The sequence below is a fragment of the Salvia splendens genome, chromosome 22 (assembly GCF_004379255.2).
Source record: "Salvia splendens isolate huo1 chromosome 22, SspV2, whole genome shotgun sequence".
In the NCBI taxonomy this organism is placed as follows: domain Eukaryota; kingdom Viridiplantae; phylum Streptophyta; class Magnoliopsida; order Lamiales; family Lamiaceae; genus Salvia; species Salvia splendens.
Window position 1 is genome coordinate 9,523,501 of NC_056053.1, and position 10,773 is coordinate 9,534,273.

The 10,773-nt window shown below is 39.3% G+C and overlaps 1 non-coding gene and 5 pseudogenes across 1 annotated transcript; all 6 read left to right on the forward strand.

Annotated features, from left to right (window-relative positions):
• The first annotated feature begins 286 nt into the window (after positions 1–286).
• On the forward strand, positions 287–393 carry LOC121788120. Its single transcript, XR_006047572.1, has one exon. It is a non-coding gene; the product is annotated as a small nucleolar RNA R71 (small nucleolar RNA).
• Positions 394–827: 434 nt separating this feature from the next.
• On the forward strand, positions 828–3,629 carry LOC121786691 (annotated as a pseudogene).
• Positions 3,630–3,631: 2 nt separating this feature from the next.
• LOC121786692 lies at positions 3,632–4,980 on the forward strand (annotated as a pseudogene).
• LOC121786693 lies at positions 4,981–5,546 on the forward strand (annotated as a pseudogene).
• A 22-nt stretch (positions 5,547–5,568) lies between these two features.
• Positions 5,569–6,925, forward strand: LOC121786694 (annotated as a pseudogene).
• A 22-nt stretch (positions 6,926–6,947) lies between these two features.
• Positions 6,948–9,196, forward strand: LOC121786696 (annotated as a pseudogene).
• Positions 9,197–10,773: the final 1,577 nt, after the last annotated feature.

Genomic DNA, 10,773 nt, shown 5'->3' on the forward strand with positions numbered 1-10,773 from the left:
CACTGCTTTCATCATTGAAGACATCTGGGTACTAATGTCCGCCAATTGAGCCTCAATGGCTGTCACTCTTTCCGCATCTTTGGTAGCACCAAATGTATCTCCTACCTTCTCAGCCGCTCTTCTTGGATTATGCCAATTCCTTTGATTGTTGGCCAACCTTTGGAACAAGGCTCTCACCTCATCATGCGTCAAATCATCCAAGTTCCCGTTTGAGCCTGCAGTGACTAGTCCCGTGCCCTCATTGTTGAGACCTTTGTAGAATTTTAAAAGGTCATGCCCCGGAGCTAGTCCATGACTTGGGCATTTCCTTAGCAATTCAGTGAACCTCTTCCACGCTTCCGCAAAAGACTCATCATATTTCTGTCGGAAGGTAGTGATCTCCTCTCTCAACTTCTCAATCTTCATCGGAGAGTTATATTCCAAGAGGAACAACATCTTCAACTCTTGGAATGTGGCTATGTTGTATCCCGGAATAGAATCATACCACGCCCGTGCTTTATCCCTCAGTGAGAAAGGGAATAAGGCCCTCTTAATCTGATGATGGTCCACATTCGGGGGTCGATGAGAGTTCGTCAATTCATAGAACGCGTTGAGGTGGCTCATCGGATCCTCATCGTCTCGCCCATGGAAGAGATTTCCCCCGTTCACCAAGCTAATGTAATGAGGAGGAATGTTCACGTTGTCATTCGCGTAGGCGAATTCTCCTAGAAAGTCGACTCCCGACCTAAGAGTGTCACCGAACCTTCCTCCAGGTGGTGGGACAGCGTTGTTGTTATTATTGTCGGCCATCGACTCAGCTTCTAGATCACTGTCACTACTTTCAAACAATGGGTTATCTCTGATTGGACTCGGCGAATCCTGTTGAATATCAAACCCGGCTGAACTTCCTGACCCTTTCCTTCTTTGATAACAGAGTAGTCCAAACGGTGGTGTACCCTGTGATCGCGTGTGCATTCACTTTTTTTTATTATTTTTTTATTAGTACCTACACAACAGAAAATACACCAAGCACAAGCATAAAATATTTCCTAATTACCGAAAGCGAGACATCTCGACAACTTCGGGGTAAGTACTATCAAAAGTGTGTGCTTAAGTGAAAAACTAAACTACCTAAAAACTAAACTGAAAGTTAGCTAAATATTACCTAAAATAATACACTCCTTCGTCTTCAAGTCCGGACGTGGTAGATGGCTATCACACCGTAGAACACGAACAATGTACCTAAAAAACTCAAAAAGAAAAATCAAACAAAACAAAATAAAAACTAAAACAATTAAGCATAAACAAGATATTGCCTCCCCGGCAACGGCGCCAAAACTTGATGTAGTATTTTAGAGTTCTCAAACAATGTATAAAGATTATCAAGTTCAATTATTTAAACTCTAATAATACTACACTACTGCAAGAATACAGTATCGTAGTAGTATTTCAAGTGTCGATCCACATGGAGGCGAGATTGCTTACACTTAATAGGACTACACAAAGCATGTAAAGATTTTGTTTTGATTTTGAGAAGGTTAACTAACTTAAGCTACTAAAGTGAGGTTTTTAACACGTGAAGACAAGTCACTCCAAGTTGCTCTCTAAGCTTGCGTTGTTACACACCATTACAACGAACCATACGACGGGATTAAAATTATCAACCTAATCGCGTGCACTGAACATGTCTACGACGTATAGTTCACAGTCAGCTGAACACTTGTTCCATGAACCAGCTTTCAACGACATTTAATTCCTGCAGATGCGCGGGAACAAATGTCGTCTACTATAATTACTTACCTAATCCACTATCAATTTATCCCCTGAACAGTTCTAAATCGATAGCATACCAACAAACGATCAATCCTAAGCTATGTTAAAGTGACGATAGCTGAGATTTAACAACACTACATCGTTAGCCAAAAACGTAGCATTTTAATTATCAAACACATTGTTGGTATCAAACGTACGATTCAAGGTGTTAAAACAAATATACAAGCCTAGATTACAACTTGGAGCAACAAAGAGAGTCTAGCCTATACACATAGTAGAATGTAGAAACAAAACCATAGGTGTGTGGCTCTCTTCGAGTGGAGTCGGGATTCGGGAATTGATGGTTGGAATAATGGTCGGAATGCCTTCCTTCTCTTCTTCCTCTCCTCCTTTCTCTCCCTCTGTCTTTTTCTATGTATCGTCTCCCCCCTCACCATCCGTTTCCTTTTTCTTTTTATTTCCTAGCAAAACTGCCGAGAAAACTGCTGAAATGCAGTTGAACCACCAAACGTCCGACCGGGCGAAATTAGAAGGGATAATCGCCCGACCGGGCGAAAGGCTTCTGGATGGCTCGCGGGAAACGCCCGACCGGGCGTTTTGTGTCTTGAAGAATCGCCTGACCGGGCGAACTTTCTGGACTCTCCTCATGCTTTTACGCGTTTCGCCCGACCGGGCATTTTGAAGCTCATAATCGCCCGACCGGGCGTAGTTTCTGATCTCTGCATGCTTTGCCAATTTCACCCGGTGAACTTCCAGCTTCCAACCCTCCTAAACTTCAATACAAATACAACTTGATGAGTTATAATTAACATAAAAGTGTGTAGTTTAGTGGGAAAAAGTATAAGAAATATGCTTCGCATCACTTAACCATCCCGAAACATAGATAAGAAATGAAAAAGCATATGATTTTAAAACCTGCTTGTAGAGTGGGAGAAGCTTTTCGTTTCTTATTTATCCTCGTAAAATAAAAACGCATCCAGTGAGCATGTCAAATAAGAAGTTGAAGATGATGCTGAGGAAAAGGAAGAGGAATAGGAAGATGAAGATGACTCTGAAGTGTTCGAAGTTGAAGAGATTCTGGAAGATTGTTGTAGAGACCCCAACAAGAAAAAATCTTATGAACTGCATTTCAAGATATGGTGGAAAGGTTATGGCCCTGAGTATGATACGTGGGAGCCCTTGGGTGGTTTGAGTTCTTGCCGTGAAACGCTGAAGGAATTTCCGTTAAGAGGTTACAAGTCTAGAATTTTTCACTGCCTGGAAATGTTGATGTCGTATGTGGTGGTCCACCTTGTTAAGGTCTAAGTGACTTTAATAGGTTTAGGAACATGAATACGCACCACTTGAAGATCCAAAGAATAAACAACTTGTGTTCATGGATATTGTGTTGCATTTCAGGCCAAAGTTTGTGTTGATGGAGAACGTTGTTGACCTTGTGAAGTTTGCAGGCGATTTTCTTGGTAGATATGCAATAGACTGCCTTGTGGGCATGGGTTATCAAGCTAAATTGGAAATGATGGCAGTTGGTGCATACGCTCTGCCTTAATTTCGCATGTGTGTTTTATTGTGGGGTGCTCTTCCTACAGAGAACTTACCCTCTTAACCGTTACCAACCCATAATGTCGTTGTTAGAGGAGTAACTCCATTTGAATTTGAGGTCGATACGGTTGCATATGAAAAAGGACATCAATTGGATTTGAAGAAGACATTGTTTCTTGTTGATGCTATCTTTGACCTCCCTCGTGTCGAGAATGATGAAGGGCATTATGAAATACCTTATGACTTGAAGCCTCAAACTGAATTCCAACGCTTTATAAGGCTAAGAAATGATGAAATGTCTGGTTACTTGAATGTTTCCTCTACATTATTCTCTCTCGTACTTGCCAACCTTATTGATAGCAATCAAGTATTCTATAAAGTCAAGGATGATAATCCACTTGACTGTCTTGATAAAAAAAAGCTTAGAATTATGCTTTTACCTTTGAAGGTTGACAATATTTTGAAGACAAAACTTAGAGCAACATCTAACTATTACTATGACAAGATGTACTAACTTCCATATACTTCTTTTGTAAGCTTGCCATCAGAGACAAAGAGTACTACAAACAACAATGAATCTAGTTCTATGATCTTTAGTGATGTTGATGCAAATTCTACCCATGTAGGACTATATAGTGATAGAACCCTGTTGAACATGTACTCTGGATGTGGTGGAATGTCGGTTGGGCTCTATCATAGTGCTTACAGTTGTGGGGATAAACTTTTCCCGAAATGGGTTGTTGATCTCAACCCATATGCTTGTCAAAGCCTGAAGCTTAACCATCCCGAAACATAGATAAGAAATGAAAAGGCAGATGATTTTAAAACCTGCTTGTAGAGTGGGAGAAGCTTTTCGTTTCTTATTAATCCTCGTAAAATAAAAACGCATCCAGTGATCATGTCAAATAAGAAGTTGAAGATGATGTTGAGGAAAAGGAAGAGTAATAGGAAGATGAAGATGACTCTGAAGTGTTTGAAGTTCAAGAGATTCTGGAATATTGTTGTGGAGACCCCAATAAAAAAAATCTTATGAACATTTTTAGATATGGTTGAAAGGTTATGACCCTGAGTATGATACGTGGGAGCTATTGATGTTAAGAGATTACAAGTCTAGAATATTTCATTGCCTGGAACTATTGATGTCGTATGTGGTGGCCCACCTTGTTAAGGTATAAGTGGCTCTAAAAGTTTTAGGAACATGGATGCACCACTTGAAGATCCAAAGATTAAATAACTTGTTGTGACCCTGGATATTGTGTTGCATTTTAGGACAAAGTTTGTGTTGATAGAGAACGTTGTTGACCTTGTGAAGTTTGCAGGCGGTTTTCTTGGTAGATATGCAGTAGACTGCCTTGTGGGCATGGGTTATCAAGCTAAATTGAAAATGATGGGAGTTGGTGCATACGGTGTGCCTCAATTACGCAAGTGTGTTTTCTTGTGGGGTGCTCTTAACCGTTATCAACCCATAATGTCATTGTTAGAGGTGTAACTCCATTTGAATTTGCGGTCGATACGGTCGCATATGAAGAAGGACGTAAATTGGATTAGAAGAAGGCATTGTTTCTTGGTGATGTTGTCTTTGACCTCCCTCGTGTCGAGAATGATGAAGGGCATTATGAAATACTTTATGACTTGGAGCCTCAAACTGAATTCCAACGCTTTATAAGGATGAAATGCCTGATTACTTGAATGTGTCCTCTACATTATTCTCTCTCTTAGTTACTCTCTCTCTTACTTGCCAACCTTATTGATAGCAATCAAGTATTCTATAAAGTCAAGGATGGTAATCCACTTCACTGTCTTGATAAAAAAAGCTTAGAATTATGCTTTTACCTTTGAAGGTTGACAATATTTTGAAGTCAAGACTTAGAGCAACATCTGACTATTACTATGACAAGATGTACTTACTTCCATATACTTCTTTTGTAAGCTTTCCATTTGAGACAAAGAGTACCACAAACAACAATGAATCTAGTTCTATGATCTTTAGTGATGTTGATGCAAATTCTACCCATGTAGGACTATATGGTGATAGAACCCTGTTGAACATGTACTCTAGATGTGGTGGAATGTCGGTTGGGCTCTATCATAGTGCTTACAGTTGTGGGGATAAACTTTTCCCGAAATGGTTTGAGATCTTGTCAAAGCCTGAAGCTTAACCATCCCGAAACATAGATAAGAAATGAAAAGGCAGATGATTTTAAAACCTGCTTGTAGAGTGGGAGAAGCTTTTCGTTTCTTATTAATCCTCGTAAAATAAAAACGCATCCAGTGATCATGTCAAATAAGAAGTTGAAGATGATGTTGAGGAAAAGGAAGAGTAATAGGAAGATGAAGATGACTCTGAAGTGTTTGAAGTTCAAGAGATTCTGGAATATTGTTGTGGAGACCCCAATAAAAAAAATCTTATGAACATTTTTAGATATGGTTGAAAGGTTATGACCCTGAGTATGATACGTGGGAGCTATTGATGTTAAGAGATTACAAGTCTAGAATATTTCATTGCCTGGAACTATTGATGTCGTATGTGGTGGCCCACCTTGTTAAGGTATAAGTGGCTCTAAAAGTTTTAGGAACATGGATGCACCACTTGAAGATCCAAAGATTAAATAACTTGTTGTGACCATGGATATTGTGTTGCATTTTAGGACAAAGTTTGTGTTGATAGAGAACGTTGTTGACCTTGTGAAGTTTGCAGGCGGTTTTCTTGGTAGATATGCAGTAGACTGCCTTGTGGGCATGGGTTATCAAGCTAAATTGAAAATGATGGGAGTTGGTGCATACGGTGTGCCTCAATTTCGCAAGTGTGTTTTCTTGTGGGGTGCTCTTAACCGTTATCAACCCATAATGTCATTGTTAGAGGTGTAACTCCATTTGAATTTGCGGTCGATACGGTCGCATATGAAGAAGGACGTAAATTGGATTAGAAGAAGGCATTGTTTCTTGGTGATGTTGTCTTTGACCTCCCTCGTGTCGAGAATGATGAAGGGCATTATGAAATACTTTATGACTTGGAGCCTCAAACTGAATTCCAACGCTTTATAAGGATGAAATGCCTGGTTACTTGAATGTGTCCTCTACATTATTCTCTCTCTTAGTTACTCTCTCTCTTACTTGCCAACCTTATTGATAGCAATCAAGTATTCTATAAAGTCAAGGATGGTAATCCACTTCATTGTCTTGATAAAAAAAGCTTAGAATTATGCTTTTACCTTTGAAGGTTGACAATATTTTGAAGTCAAGACTTAGAGCAACATCTGACTATTACTATGACAAGATGTACTTACTTCCATATACTTCTTTTGTAAGCTTTCCATTTGAGACAAAGAGTACCACAAACAACAATGAATCTAGTTCTATGATCTTTAGTGATGTTGATGCAAATTCTACCCATGTAGGACTATATGGTGATAGAACCCTGTTGAACATGTACTCTAGATGTGGTGGAATGTCGGTTGGGCTCTATCATAGTGCTTACAGTTGTGGGGATAAACTTTTCCCGAAATGGGTTGAGATCTTGTCAAAGCCTGAAGCTTAACCATCCCGAAACATAGATAAGAAATGAAAAGGCAGATGATTTTAAAACCTGCTTGTAGAGTGGGAGAAGCTTTTCGTTTCTTATTAATCCTCGTAAAATAAAAACGCATCCAGTGATCATGTCAAATAAGAAGTTGAAGATGATGTTGAGGAAAAGGAAGAGTAATAGGAAGATGAAGATGACTCTGAAGTGTTTGAAGTTCAAGAGATTCTGGAATATTGTTGTGGAGACCCCAATAAAAAAAATCTTATGAACATTTTTAGATATGGTTGAAAGGTTATGACACTGAGTATGATACGTGGGAGCTATTGATGTTAAGAGATTACAAGTCTAGAATATTTCATTGCCTGGAACTATTGATGTCGTATGTGGTGGCCCACCTTGTTAAGGTATAAGTGGCTCTAAAAGTTTTAGGAACATGGATGCACCACTTGAAGATCCAAAGATTAAATAACTTGTTGTGACCATGGATATTGTGTTGCATTTTAGGACAAAGTTTGTGTTGATAGAGAACGTTGTTGACCTTGTGAAGTTTGCAGGCGGTTTTCTTGGTAGATATGCAGTAGACTGCCTTGTGGGCATGGGTTATCAAGCTAAATTGGAAATGATGGGAGTTGGTGCATACGGTGTGCCTCAATTTCGCATGTGTGTTTTCTTGTGGGGTGCTCTTAACCGTTATCAACCCATAATGTCATTGTTAGAGGTGTAACTCCATTTGAATTTGCGGTCGATACGGTCGCATATGAAGAAGGACGTAAATTGGATTAGAAGAAGGCATTGTTTCTTGGTGATGTTGTCTTTGACCTCCCTCGTGTCGAGAATGATTAAGGGCATTATGAAATACTTTATGACTTGGAGCCTCAAACTGAATTCCAACGCTTTATAAGGATGAAATGCCTGGTTACTTGAATGTGTCCTCTACATTATTCTCTCTCTTAGTTACTCTCTCTCTTATTTGCCAACCTTATTGATAGCAATCAAGTATTCTATAAAGTTAAGGATGGTAATCCACTTCACTGTCTTGATAAAAAAAGCTTAGAATTATGCTTTTAACTTTGAAGGTTGACAATATTTTGAAGTCAAGACTTAGAGCAACATCTGATTATTACTATGACAAGATGTACTTACTTCCATATACTTCTTTTGTAAGCTTTCCATTTGAGACAAAGAGTACCACAAACAACAATGAATCTAGTTCTATGATCTTTAGTGATGTTGATGCAAATTCTACCCATGTAGGGCTATATGGTGAGAGTACCATGTTGGACATGTACTCTGGATGTGGTGGAATTTCGGTTGGGCTCTGTCTTAGTGCTAACAGTTGTGGGGATAAACTTTTCACGAAATGGGTTGTTGATCTCAACCCATATGCTTGTCAAAGCCTGAAGCTTAACCATTCTAAAACATAGATAAGAAATGAAAAAGCAGATGATTTTAAAACCTGCTTGTAGAGTGGGAGAAGCTTTTCATTTCTTATTTATCCTCATAAAATAAAGACGCATCCAGTGAGCATGTCAAATAAGAAGTTGAAGATGATGGTGAGGAAAAGGAAGAGGAAGAGGAAGAAGAAGATGACTCTGAAGTGTTTGAAGTTGAAGAGATTCTGGAAGATTGTTGTGGAGACCCCAATAGGAAAATATCTTATGAACTGCATTTCTAGATATGGTGGAAAGGTTATGTCCCTGAGTATGATACGTGGGAGCCCTTGGGTGGTTTGAGTTCTTGGCGTGAAAAGCTGAAGAAATTTGGGTTAAGAGGTTACAAGTATAGAATTTTTCACTTCCTGGAACTGTAGATGTCGTATGTGGTGGCCCACCTTGTTAATGTATACATGATTGTAATAGGATTAGGAACATGGATGCACCACTTGATGATCCAAAGAATAAGCAACTTGTTGTGTTCATGGATATTGTGTTGCATTTTAGGCCAATGTTTGTGTTGATAGAGAACGTTGTTGACCTTGTGAAGTTTGCAGGCGGTTTTGTTGGTAGATATGCAGTAGACTGCCTTGTGGGCATGGGTTATCAAGCTAAATTGGAAATTATGGGAGTTGGTGCATACGGTGTGCCTCAATTTCGCATGTGTGTTTTCTTGTGGGGTGCTCTTCCTACAGAGAAGTTACCCTCATAACCGTTACCAAACCATAATGTCGTTGTTAGAGGTGTAACTCCATTTGAATTTGCGGTCGATACGGTCGCATATGAAGAAGGACGTAAATTGGATTAGAAGAAGGCATTGTTTTTTGGTGATGTTGTCTTTGACCTCCCTCGTGTCGAGAATGATGAAGGGCATTATGAAATACTTTATGACTTGGAGCCTCAAACTGAATTCCAACGCTTTATAAGGATGAAATGCCTGGTTACTTGAATGTGTCCTCTACATTATTCTCTCTCTTAGTTACTCTCTCTCTTACTTGCCAACCTTATTGATAGCAAGCAAGCATTCTATAAAGTCAAGGATGATAATCCACTTGACTATCTTGATAAAAAAAGCTTAGAATTATGCTTTTACCTTTGAAGGTTGACAATATTTTGAAGTCAATACTTAGAGCAACATCTGACTATTACTATGATTCCATATACTTCTTTTATAAGCTTGTCATCAGAGCCAAAGAGTACCACAAACAACAATGAATCTAGTTCTATGATCTTTAGTGATGTTGATGCAAATTCTACCCATGTAGGGCTATATGGTGAGAGAACCCTGTTGGACATGTACTCTGGATGTGGTGGAATGTCGGTTGGACTTTGTCTTAGTGCTGACAGTTGTGGCAGGCTCCATTGCTTGTCCGCAACTGATCAACTTGTCTTCGGTTCTGGCTATTTCTCGCATCTTTTCGGAGTTGATCAAGGTGTTCATGCACACTGCCGCTTCAACACTTTTTAGCCCCTGCACACTCAAATTTACCACTTTTTCGCACATTATCACCCCTGTTAGTGTAATAAACCCCTATAAACCATGCTTGGAACGAGCCCTATCAAACTGCTCACAGTTAAACCATGCTTATCCCCAAGTAAGAAAGAACAACAAGAAAAAGGGCAAGTTACATGCATGGGTTCCTGACCGAAAACAAACTAAACTGACTCCACAAATATTAACACAGACTGACTCATATAAGCAACACTTAAGCAAATATTTACATCTCCATGTTTGAAACTGGCTCAACTTCTGGCAATATTCCCACAAGCTTAATGTCATTTCAAATATTTTGCAGTCTCAAATTCCTCCCTCCCCTTTTGTTCAGTCTGATCAGCCTATCAGTTTGTCAAGATAGCCCCTACTCTAGCTAACTGTTGGATTCACTCGATCACTCATTTCTCACCAGAGATGTTAGGACCATTCACTCATTCATTTTTTCATACCACTGATGCTTTAGTTCCATTGACACAGGCTAGTTCCTTAAGGTCTTTCTTGAGGTTGAAATGGGGCTAGGGTTCGTAGGATGTGTAGGTGAGAATTCTAGGGATTCTAAGTTCAAGAAGTATAAGCAAAATTTTGTGAAGGACATGTGAACTTAGGGACAAAACTTAGGAGCAGCCTCCCTTACATTTAATTTTGTGAAGGACATGTGAACTTAGGGACAAAAATTTTGTGAAGGACATGTGAACTTAGGGACATGTGAACTTTGGCCTTATTCAACTAACTCTCCTCTTTTTGTTCTAGAGCTCAACTTTAAAGCTTTTTCTACAACTTTTCTCTTTTTTTTTCGGGTCAGGTTAAAACTTTTCTCCTGTCCGTTTTTCCTCTTTCTCTCTTTTTTTTCTTCCCTTTTTTTCTTTTCTTTCTCCTTCTTTTTCTTTCAACCTTCTTTCCTATCAATCTTTCTTTGTCACTCACCTACATTCTACCCCAGTTGGTGAGCTGCCCACACTCCTGCCCCCTTGTTCAAATGGCATAAAGGTTAGAGGTTTGGAATAAAGGGTAATTCTATGTAGGCTCAACTT